The sequence below is a fragment of the Mus caroli genome, unplaced genomic scaffold (genome assembly GCF_978045245.1).
Source record: "Mus caroli unplaced genomic scaffold, Mus_caroli_1 scaffold_2, whole genome shotgun sequence".
NCBI lineage: Eukaryota > Metazoa > Chordata > Mammalia > Rodentia > Muridae > Mus > Mus caroli.
In genome coordinates, this window is record NW_028227257.1 from 34,205,177 (window position 1) to 34,217,258 (window position 12,082).

Below are 12,082 nucleotides of genomic sequence, written 5' to 3' on the forward strand. Positions count from 1 at the left end.
TTTACCATCACACTAATACCTGTATCCCAGCACAGATGGACAGTTTTTATTCAGATCTTTTCTCACTCGTTTTATGTATTCCAGTATTAAATAATTCACACTCAAGTATCACTTTTCTAACTAGATGCTAGTTATAGGTCCACTCCCCTTGCTTGTCATGTCCTTACAATGACTTGCTGCAGTTGTCTTTCTCCTTCACACTTTCATGCCATTTCTCTGTCTCCCTTCTCCAACAGACTCTATAACTGACCTCAGACTTCCCCTTCCCTCCATGTAAGCACCCCTCCCAACCCCTTACATCTGGCCTGAAATATCCTCACTAGCCCTGTCCAGTTACTTTAGAAGATTCAACTTTTAGGTGTGGGAATAACGCAGCCGGATCAGACCCAGAATTCTTTAGGGCAGAACCTATACGCAGTCAGACCCAGAATGCATTAAGGCAGAACCTATACACGGTCAGACCTAGAATGCATTAGGGCAGAACCTATACTCGGACTCCAGAGCAGCCCTGCCTTCAAGGCTGTTAATACCATGCCCTCATCCAGTGGAGACTGAGGTTCTGTGATTAATGCACTTCAAACCCACTTGACTTTCACCCACAGCAGTAACGTATTTTCCATCACAGCTTATACCCATACCCACATGCGCAAGACAGAAACAAACTCTATGAAGTACTTCTTCCCTACCCCTTCACTTTTATTGAAAAGTATGGTCAATGTGCATCTTCACCCATTTTCCAGTCACAATCACTGAAGGAGGGGCGGTCATGACCCACACTTAATAACAGTGCTTTACCCCAGAATGTCATCATGTGTGTGAATGCACATGTGCACATACAGGTGTGCTCACCTCTACACAGGCTTGTGGAGGCTAAAGGGTGGCCTTGGCATCCTCCTCTATCAATCTCAACCTTACTTTCTGAAACAGGTTTTTTCACTGGACCTGGAACTGGTTGGTTCAGGTAGACTGGCTGTTCAGTGAGCCCTGGGGTCTGTCTCCTCTCTCCATCGTTACTTAGAACAAGTCTACACCACTACACTGGCTCATCTTCTCAGCCTCCAGAATATACTTCAATAAGTTATTAAAGATTACCCTTGAAATAAAATTTTACTTTAGGGGCTAGAGAGAAAGTGGTCAAGGCGACTTGCAGGGGGCCTGAGTTCAGATCCCAGCACCCTTTCGAGCAGGTCACAACGGCCTATAGCTCCAGTTCCAGCAGATCCAACACCCTCTTCTGCACTGCACTTAAATGCATGCATGCATGCCATGTACACATGTAAGCATGTGTGCGGGCACACACATACACACACACAGAGACACACACATACACACAGACACATACATGCACACACACACACATTTTGAATTTAATAAAAAAAAAAAAACAAAAAAATCAGCTGGGGGTGGTGGTGGCTCACACCTTTAATTCCAGTACTTGGGAGACAGAGGCAGGCAGATCCTGTCTGAGTTCAAGTCCAGCCTGCTCTACAGAGCATATTCCAGGTGATCCAAAGCTACTTAGTGAAATCCTTTCTGGAAAAGCCAAAACAATCAAACCAAACAAAACAACAAACGAGCCAACTTACATCACAAACTCCAAAAGGTTGCTACGTGAATCTGAAAATAAGCTCTTGCTGTGGCTGCCCATTTGAACATCTTCATTATGTGCCATTAAATACTTCTTTTGCCAAACAAGCAAAGCTGAGCTCACGTGTACTTCCCATCTTGCCTGGGCTCATTAAGTGTTTTCCACCAACTGGATTTCACATCCATATTTTCATGCAGCTCCTCTGTGTGAAAACCCATTCTCCTTAAATGGCTCTGCTGTAGAGCCTCACACCTGGGACTCACATTGATTACTGATGCTGTCTGACTGTGTGCTGTTCAGGGCCCTGGCTTTATGTCATCCCCTGTCTGAGGACAGCAGTATGGAGCATGAGGCCAGTCTTGTCATCAGGACTTTTGACTGAGTTTTAGAATTTGGGCACTCATTTGCCATTTGGATTTAACAAAATAGCATTCTAGGGGAGGTGACAAAAGGTGCACATGGTTCTTAGAGAAGAGGGAGGCTGGCTGTCACTGGGATGTCTAATAGTTCACTACAGTCTATCACGGAGCCCTTTCAACAGAGTCTGTAGTTTCAGGCTTCTGACGTCTTGACCACATGGGCATAACAGAGAATTAAATATGGCTCAACATGACCCAGTTTACACAAATAAACACCATCCAGAAGAAGGCCCAAGGCAGGGAGTGGGAAGGATTACCTATCAGGTAAAGTTTACTAAGCAGCTTCAAAAGGCACCTGACGTTGCAGAACACAATGATTTAGGAAGCCGGAACTAAAGCATGTAACATAGACATGAACCGAACTGAATTTACACTGAAGAGGTATGACATGACAGGCTGTAAAATTTTATATGGAAATACAAAACACTAGTCCTTTGGAGAACAGAACTATGCATTAAAGAGAGACACAGGCTGCCTACAGCTCCTTCCAGGCAGGGGTAAGCAGCAGGAACAACGTGGGAACGTGTCCCAGCAGTTCCTCAGTGAAGGGTAGCTGTTGTAATTTGTTAGTGAACTTGAACAAAACTGTGTTCCCAAAAGGAACACAAACTTCTGCCCAACTTACATGGGTTCCTAAACACACTTGCTATTGTCTAATGACTATTAACCCCCAGGGTTTTAAGTTATTTTAATTTTTAATTTAATTTCTGTATGGAGGAAAGCCAAGTTTGTGGGATTAGAAAGGTTTTCCTCATCACAACTACTTGTTAAATAAACGGTGAGTAAGTGTCAGGTACTGTGCACTGTGAGAAATTCTGAGTTAGGATTCTTCTCTGTTTGTTTGTTTTTTTGGAGACTGGGTTTCTCTGTGTATCCCCTGGCTGTCCTGGAACTCACTCTGTAGACCAGGCTGGCCTCAAACTCAGAAATTTGCCTGCCTCTGTCTCCCAAGTGCTGGGATTAAAGGCGCGTGCCATCACTGTCTGGCTGAATTATGATTCTTATTAAGAACAACAACAACAACAACAAAACAACAACAACAAAAACCCCTCTACTTACTTATAAAAAATTTTAGAAATAAAAATGCCCAAGGTAGCCAGATCTAGTGACACAGGTCTGTAATCCCAGCCACTTAGGGTTGTTAAAGCAAGATCTTGAGTTCAAGGGTAGCCTGGGCTACAAGAAAAAACAAAAAGAAAACTAGCCTGGGCAACTTAGTAATAACCCTGTCTCAAAGTAGGAAGGAAAAGGAGAGCTGGGGATTAGTTCAGAGTTCAGCCCTTGCCTAGTATGTGAGTGGCCTTGGATTCAGTTTCCAGGACCACAAGACAACAACATCCTCCAGGTAAAAGCAAGTTAAAGAGGCCAGGATAACCAACTAGGTTTGATTTTTCAATGCAGACATAGTTACTCTGGAAATCGAGGTGGTTGTTAATTTCCTCACGTATTCTGACAAAGTCACCTAAAAGTTATGGCCCATCGTTCACTGTTACTGAGCGTGATTAAGCTGGCTGAATGTTTTCACAGGCAAACGGCAGGATCAGTGGTTTTTGAAAAGTTGCTCTAGAGAAGGCGTCTAACAATTCTTTTTATCACATCTCATACTTACTGACTCTGGATGCCATCAGCGAGGGCCTTAGGTCTGTTGCTGGTGTGGTTTGAAGGTGCTCCTGAAAGCCAATATAGGACACTTACTTCCTAAAACCAGTGCTCAGAGGTGGGGCCTCTGGACTCTGACTGTGTCCTGAGATGCTCCATTCATGGCTTAGTGGATTTTCAGGCAGAGTGGCTTTGTTTATACAGGCGAGATCTCTCTACCACAACTGCTCAACTCATGGATGCCATCTATCAGGTTACAATGAAGTAAAAAGAGTTCCAGCAGACACCAACCAGATGCTAGGCTAGCCTCTGACTCCTGGACATCTCGGCCCCTAGAAGCACGAGTTAATAAACCTCCATTTCATATAAATTATCCAGCTAGTATATTCTGTGACAGCATCAGGTAATGGATTAAATAACTGGTTTCCCTAATACGTCCCTACAAAAGTAAAGTTAGATAAGTCCATTCTATCTTATGTCGCCAAGTTTCTGTTGGTACCAAACACTGCCCATGGCATCTGCATGTGTAGGCCACATTTTTGCACTGGCTTAGTTTAAGAATCTATTCACTCGTAATTCTGTGTATGCACTTCCTAGAAATTCCATAGCAACCATGATTTGGGATGCAAATCTAGCTTGCTTAGCCTTCCCCACAGATTTTCCTACAAAATCAGGACTCCTGAATTTAACAAGGGTCACAACATTGTTCCATACACTTAACTAAGAAGTGTGGAATTGCACTAAGTAAAACAGGTTGTTTGTTTGTTTGTTTGTTGCTGTTGTTTTGCCACAAGATTTCTAAGCATCAGAAAGGGTTAAAGGCTGTTTCATGAGCTCCCAACATCTTTGGAGCCTTTTCTTCTTAGAATTAAGCCTCTTACACCCCTCCTAACCACCCTGTCTTTTCATTTTCTGGTTTTGTTTGTTGGTTTTTTTGTCTGTTTAAATTAATTGTATTAGAAAAGGTCCTACCAACTGTCTTAGTTTTCACTCTTTTTTAATTTAACCTTTATTTTTATTTCATATAAATGAGTATTTTGCTTCCATGTACTGGATTCCTTAGAAGTGAAGTTAGATGGTTGGGAGCCGCAGTGAGAGGGCTGGAAAGCACCCCTGAGTCCTCTGGAGGAGCGGCAGTGCCTTTAGTTTTTTATTCTTTCATTTATTTTCAATTCATTCGATCACAGTCCCCCCCACCCCCAGTCCCACCCTTACAAATCCTTCCCCCCATTGGTCCCTCCCCTTTTTCTTAGAGAGGGTGAGCCCCCCTTGGGAAAGTTTTCTGTTACTATAAAAAACACCCCAAACAAATAACTTTAGAAAGTCTTGGCTCACAGTTCTGGAGGCTTCCGTCCACAATCAGGTGGCCTGTGGCTTTCACCCTGTGCTGAAGCAGCTCCTTAAGCTTTGGGGATCCACCCAGCAGAGCCAAACCATAGTCCTCACTGTGGAGAACATAAAGATGGGGGTGGGGGGCCAGGTCCCTCACCTCCTTAAGGACACACCAGCAGTGACCTAAGGACCTCTCAGGAGGCCCCACTTCCTACAGAGTCTATTGCCTCTAAACATATCACCCTGTGGGGACAAACCTTAACTTGAGGCCCTTGGGACACTCACAATCCATACCACAGCACCGTTTAATCCCTAGTCAAAGATTAGAGGAAACATAATATTCAGAGAAAAACTAAGTGACTACTGCCAGAGTTAGAATCCTCTGTGTCTGGGTTGTACAACAGTCCTAGGTGGCTTTTGTCACTTGAACTTTTGCTGTCCAAATAGACATATACAGCAAATACAGACTATACATATTTTGGAGTTAAAAAGAAACAAATCAAACCATGAATTACCTCAATAACACATGTTCATATTTATCAGGTTGAAATACCTGGAAATTTAGTATTAAGTATTTTATCAAATTAACTGTGTTTAACTTTTTAACATGTGATTTAACAAAAAGTATAAATGTGCATATGTTCTTCACACTGCATTTCTATTGGACAGTGTCATGGCTGCTCTGTCGTTATCCTCAAAGCTTTTCTGGACCTTAGTCTCCTTTGGCTGGGCTGGGGTATTTGCTACATTTTTAACACACACACACACACACACACACACACACACACACACACACACCCCTCTATGTTATCTTCTGAACACGCACACACATGCAGAAATTCCCTCAAAAACACTTACCCAATGCTATTTCCTGAATACACACGCCATATCCACAATGGTCTATTCTGAACACATTCTGGCACACACACAGAGGGATGCTATCTGGTCCCTAACACCTTACCCTTTGCTGCCACCTTCTTTTACCATCTATTTATCCTTTAAGACCCTTTATTAAGTGATGAATGGGAACAATGTTGAATCTTTTTCTTTCTCAAACCAACCTGCAGTCTAGGAACTTGTGGTCTCATGTCATTGTACCGTAGCTGGAAGATGTGAGACCTGAGCAATGCCAGGAGCTGGTTGCCAGCAAAGCCCTGATGTCCTCTGTAAAATCAGTCACCTTGGTCCCCACCCTTGTCTCCTATAGGGACCGTCACTGTTCTCATCTGTTTTTCCCTAATCCCATCCACGCCTCCTCACTCTGTGAACCTCTGCTGCCCTGCATACCCAGAGCTTAGGTTAAGTACCTTCCTTGGCATGTATTACTCACATGATGATTATTCTGTGAAGTTTGTCTCACCCACGTGATTCCTCTGATGATCATGATGGAGTCTACCCTTGCTTAAATTTCACGGAGTTATACTCTAAGCTTTCTGCCATTATTTGATTAATGTAAAATATTCTAAAACATTTTACATACTTGAATGTTCTCTTTGTTTTGTTTTGTTTGTTGAGACAGTCTCAACAAGATTGCCCTGGCTGACCTGAACATCTCATGTATCTCAAACTTGTGACAGATTGTGTGTGTGTGTGTGTGTGTGTGTGTGTGTGTGTGAGAAAGAGAGAGAGAGAGAGAGAGAGAGAGAGAGAGTGTGTGAGTGCCACCATGCTTGGATCTCTCTAGCCTTTCATATTTTAATTTTGTAAATATTTGCTTGTTGGTTGGTTGTGTGTATATACACAAGTAGAGGCGTGTGTGTAGGGCCATGGAACTGTGGAGCCAGGAGGAGCTGGTCTGGAGTAGGAGTATAGTCAGGCCATGTCCAATCTCAGAAATTTTGTCTCAAGAATGGTAGGAATGGGACCACTCCTTCCCCTGTCCCAGGCCTGCATGTCCTGCAACCCCAACCTTTGCTCACACCAGAGGAGGCTGCAGGCACAGCAGCAACCAGGCTAAACTTCCTTTCCTCTGTAAAGTCATGTCTAGCAACACCCAGATTTTCTTCTTATGCAAATGAAGCATTCCCAGCACCCTGGCCCTGGCTCCCTAAGGCCCCCCATGCAATCCCAAAAGGTTTAAATAGCCTTTGTTCCCCCAAATTAAAGGAGTCCTCTCACTGAAGCCTGTCTCCCCCACTGCCTGAGGGCTCATTACCCCTGGCCTTTCCAGACTCACTCTTCCTCTCAGACCATTGGTCCTGAGCTCAGCAATCACGCCATTGTGGGTGAGGGAACAGAATGGGAACATGTGGAGGTCTGAGCACAACTCTCCTTGCACCAAGTGGGCCCATGGCTTTGTAGCAAGTCACTTTATCCATCCAGCCATTTTTCTGGCCCTGTACACACCTTGTAAAACTAGACTGTAAAATTGTCTATTAAGCTTGGGATTGGGTTAGCTGCCCATAGATGGGGCATAAACATAAGGCGACATCAAGCACGCATGTTATTATAGAAAACATCCCAGCAGCTCCTACTCAGAAGGCCTTTCCTCGGGGGCTTCCTCTTCCTCCTCGCACTGTCAGCTTGACCCTGTCACCTTCTCTGGCCATATCTCTAGAAGAAAGTGGCCGAGGAAGGAAAGGAGGAAATGCACGGTTCCTTTTCAATGTTACAGAAGGAACGAAGATAATAGTTCTGGATAATTCTGAAAAGGAACATTTCTGGCAACATTGGAAAACTTTGTATCTCTTATCTATTGTCTGAAATGGACACAATATAACAGGATAAAGAAACCTGGTGATCCATTCCAAAGAGTCACTTGCTGTTCACTTCTGTGTTTGATCTAAAAGCCTTTTGGAATATAGAAGCAGATCCCTAGCTTCCACAGACCTGAAGGCTTACAAATGCCGTCAGATAGCAACTGGGGCCTATAAGTAGATTCTCCCTCTTTTCTGCTGTTATAACCCTTCTGTTCCTACCAGTTTTCAAAGATATGGTCTCACTGTGTATGGAGCTCACAGAGATCTGCCTGCCTCTGCCTCCTGAGTAGTGAGATTAAAGGTCTGAGCCACCACATCTAGTTCTGCAAATTTTATTTTATTTTTTAGATTTATGTATTTTTATTTTATATAATGAGTGTCTCTCGTGGATATGTATTTGTGTGCCATATGTAGGCAGTGCCCATGGAGGCCAGAATAGGGTGTCAGATCTTCTGGACTTGGAGTTAAAGATGGTGGTACTAAATTGCCATGTGGATGCTAAAAATCCGACCCAGAGCCCCTGCAAGAACACTGAGTACTACTGACCTCCGAGCAATCTCTCCAACCCCTCTACCAATACATTTTTAAATATATCTTGGTTTATGATTTTTTTTTTCTCTCTTGCTATAAAACCTTCATAAAACTTTTCCCATGTTGGAACATGACATTTGGGTTAACTTAAATCTGCATTTCTGGAACACAGCCATTCATGTTGACTCCTGAATAAACTATCTCTTATTTTCTTTGAGAATTGAATTTTGTATCAATATACTCAAGAATGATCAGGTTTTTTGTTGTTGTTGTTGGTTTTTTGTTTTGTTTTGTTTTGGTTTTGTTTTGAGACAGGGTCTCACTCACTATGTAGCTCTGGATGTCCTGGAACTCACTATGCAGACCACATTGATCTTGAACTCACAGAGATCCGCCTGCCCCTGGATCCCAAGTACTGGAATTAAAGACATGTGTCAGTACACCTGATTCTTAGGGATTTTTCAATCATTTCTAATTTCATCTTTATAAGTAAAGAAATAGAATAAGAAATTTCTTTGTTTGCTCAGTTTAACCAGTACTTGTTGTCTCTGTTCAGACTCTATGCTGGACACTACAAGTACACAAATGGAGTTCTGTTTTAGACATGGGCCATTTCCCAGGGACGCAAAAGATGGGTGCTGTTTTGGCTGGGGTATGGTGGGGAAAGACATTTTCACATAGTCAGAACAGGTTGGCTAAGAGAGGATGTGGCTGGAAAGAAAAACAAAAGAACTGTCTGCTGCCAGTCAGCTCCAGGAACCTGGGGATTATCATGGAAAGATAAGCCAGATGGGGGCTGGGCAAATGACTGCACATCTACACCGATTACTGACAATCTGATACAGATAGGGCACTAGAGGCAGAAGAAATACTTAGGTCACGTGACAGGGGCCTGAACCTACTGACTCAACCTAGAGAATGGAAGCGATACCCAACTGCTCCAGACCCAAGGAGAAGGGGACAGATGTGGTTATCAGGAGGACGTGTGAGGCAAGGGGATGATTTATTACATTTGGGGAAAGGTGAGTTAAACTTGAAAAGCCCAACATTGGTTGAAAAATTACTGGAAACAAATGGGTAATTCTGCCAGAATAAAAAATTCTCTACCCTAAAACTCATATCCTCAAATAGATAATGAAGGGAGAAAAGAAAACTATCCAACCCTTCCTCGGTCATAAGGCCTGGGATCTAGATATGAGATACCGGCACTCTGACCTACTGACCTACTGGCCTCATTCAGTCTGGAGGGACTGGTGTCAGTATGGGCAACCATTTCGTTTTTGAATGAGCCGACCGTGGCTCCATGGAAGATCTAGACTGAGGCACCCAATCGATGACTGTGGAATCACAATCTATTGATAACACTGTATCCAGAAAATGGGACATTAACAATGAGGAAGCCAAAGGTCTAGAGAATCCAGGCCACTCCCTGACATTCTGCTCAGAAATTTTGGGTGCCGCTCTTAATAAGACTATGATAAACCTGAACTATCCAAAAGTGTACAGAAACAAAAGATGTGGTCATATTTAGAAAAACAGGTTTGATGGCTACTGAAATGGTTTGTTTGAAAAAAGAAAAAAAAAAGGTTCCTTTCTCATTGAAATGGAATTATTCTTGGTCTGTAACTTGAAGAGGCTTGCCTGGGACCAAGAGATTGAAATTGGAGGAGGGGCAATTTGAGACTCGAGGTGAGGAATCCTGTGCCAGCACTTAAGATGGAAGAGATTTCTTTCTCATCAAAGATAAAAGTGTAGACTGGACCTCAGCACCAGAGGATGCTACAGGCAGAATGATGTGAATGAGGACATGACAACTTAGGTCAAATGTCCTGTCACTCTCGTGACCCCGCAGGAGAAAACAGATTGGAGCAATAGACAAAAGGTGACAAAGACATTTTCAGAGAGCAGGTCGCTGAAACCCCAGGGAAGATGTCTGAAGGTACAGGTGTTGGTATGAGGAAATCAACTAGTTGTAATTATCTAGCTTCATAGCAGGCGTCAGTCATTGGTAAGGTAAAACCAACGTTGAGTGGCAAGCAGGGATCCCACCAGGACCGGGAATAGGGGTCATTTACATAATATTTCGATCAAGAAGCTGCTTTAATTATGCCTGCGTCCTTAGAACAAGAGTGAAATGGAATTTAAAAGTTACACACTAATTTATTTAACAGAAGTAAGTTGAAGCCAAGAGGGCATTCAGATGGCGCTGAGAGAGCGAGTGAGATTATTAAAGCAATGAATGCCACAGAACCCCCCCCCCCCCCCCGCACTGTCCTGAGACAAAAGGAGTCCGGAGGGCAAAGCTCTACCCATCGGAGGCTCCATCCTGTGAAGATGCCTAACTTGAAGGGGTTCACTGAGCCTCAGAGGCAACTTGCTCAGGGAAGTGTTTCCTTGGGATTAGCACACTGGTTGCATCTAAAGTTGGCAGCAAAACTTGCCAGCACTGCCCACATGCGTATTTACACAGTTTGTTTTCCTAAGGGACCTTTGAGACAATTTCCTGGCAGCTATTCTTGTGTCTAATCTCAACGCTGTCCCGACTCTAGGCTCCAGACAGGTATGCATGCCTCTGAGAAGCCCCAAGGCACAGTGGCCAGGGTTCACATCTGCTGGGTCATCATATCCATCTGCACCAAGCTGCATTCTAAAGAACATATGATTAAGGACCCGCCTAGAACCAAGTTCCATTTCCCTAGCTGCTGGAAGATCTACATCTCAAAGAGGCAGGGCTTCACTAAGTTTAATGTAGATGAATTTGAAGACGAGGCAGCTGAGAAGTGGTTTGTTCCAGCAAGCTATGGAGTCAAAGATGTCCTCAACTGCAGTCTCTTGGAGAAGTGGTGGGCCCTGCATAACCAAGGGCTTCTACTATGCTCACCTATACCCTACCAAATTTTGTTCAGTAGTAAATCTCACATCCAGTCTGGAAGAAACCAATCAGTCATACCTCTGTACAATGTACTACAGATTCCTGCATCCTTTCAACTTTGTCTCAGGCATGGACATAGTAAATGGTTCTAACAATCTGTCCCACAGCTTTTGCCAAAAGCCATGGAGAGTTAAACCTTCCCAGCTACAAAACAGAAAGACAAAAGGAAAAGGAAGTCATCTAAAAATATCTCAATTCTTCTTCAGGGGAAAGGTTAGTTTATAAGCCAAGTCAAAGAAGGACATAATTCTTCTCCAAAAACGACATGTTCTGTACTGTCAGCTTCTTTGAGAACTGTTCAAAACAAAAAAAAACGAACATAAAAGGTTTTTAAGTAAAGCTGCTGTTTTTCTCTGGAACTCGTTGTTATTCCTTAAGGATTTGTTCATCCTAATTATCCATTGTTGTGTAATAAGACCACAAGACTCGGTGGCTTAAAACAATACTCATTTCCTTATTGCCATGGTTTCTCAGGGTCTGGAATTCCAGAAGAATTTGGCAGAGCAGTTCTGGCTGAGAGTGTCGGATGAGGCCGTGGCCAGATGGTAGCTGGAGTTAGAATGTGGGGTTGGGGGGTGAGAGGAAGCACGGTCTGGTCTGGCAGCTGGCAAGCAGTAGGTCACTTCTCCATGTAGCTCGGACTTTGTCATTGGCCTCTCTGGCTAAGGTTGGCTTCCTCATAGCATGGTGGCCTCGGAACAACCTAACTGCTTAGAGGATGCAGCTCACAGATGCAAGAAGAATGACCCATGAAGCGGAAGGGACATCACTGGATCTTTTCCTTTTCAATTTATCCTCAGAAGAAATGTGGCAAAATTCCTCTTCCATCCTAGCAGGTACAAGTAGACACAAAGCCCCATGGGCTTGAGAGGCAATAGATAAGACTTTTCATCTTGATGGGCCAGTGGCCAGGAGAACACATAGGCTGGATGGTTGCTGCTGTTCAACTCTATTGGAAAAATACTCTCTGCCCCACAGCCCA

General features: G+C 43.6%; 1 protein-coding gene across 2 annotated transcripts in view; it reads right to left on the reverse strand.

Annotated features, from left to right (window-relative positions):
• Rin2 (Ras and Rab interactor 2) overlaps positions 1-12,082 on the reverse strand; it is a 206,771-nt gene that overhangs the window by 173,093 nt on the left and 21,596 nt on the right. The window lies entirely within an intron of this gene.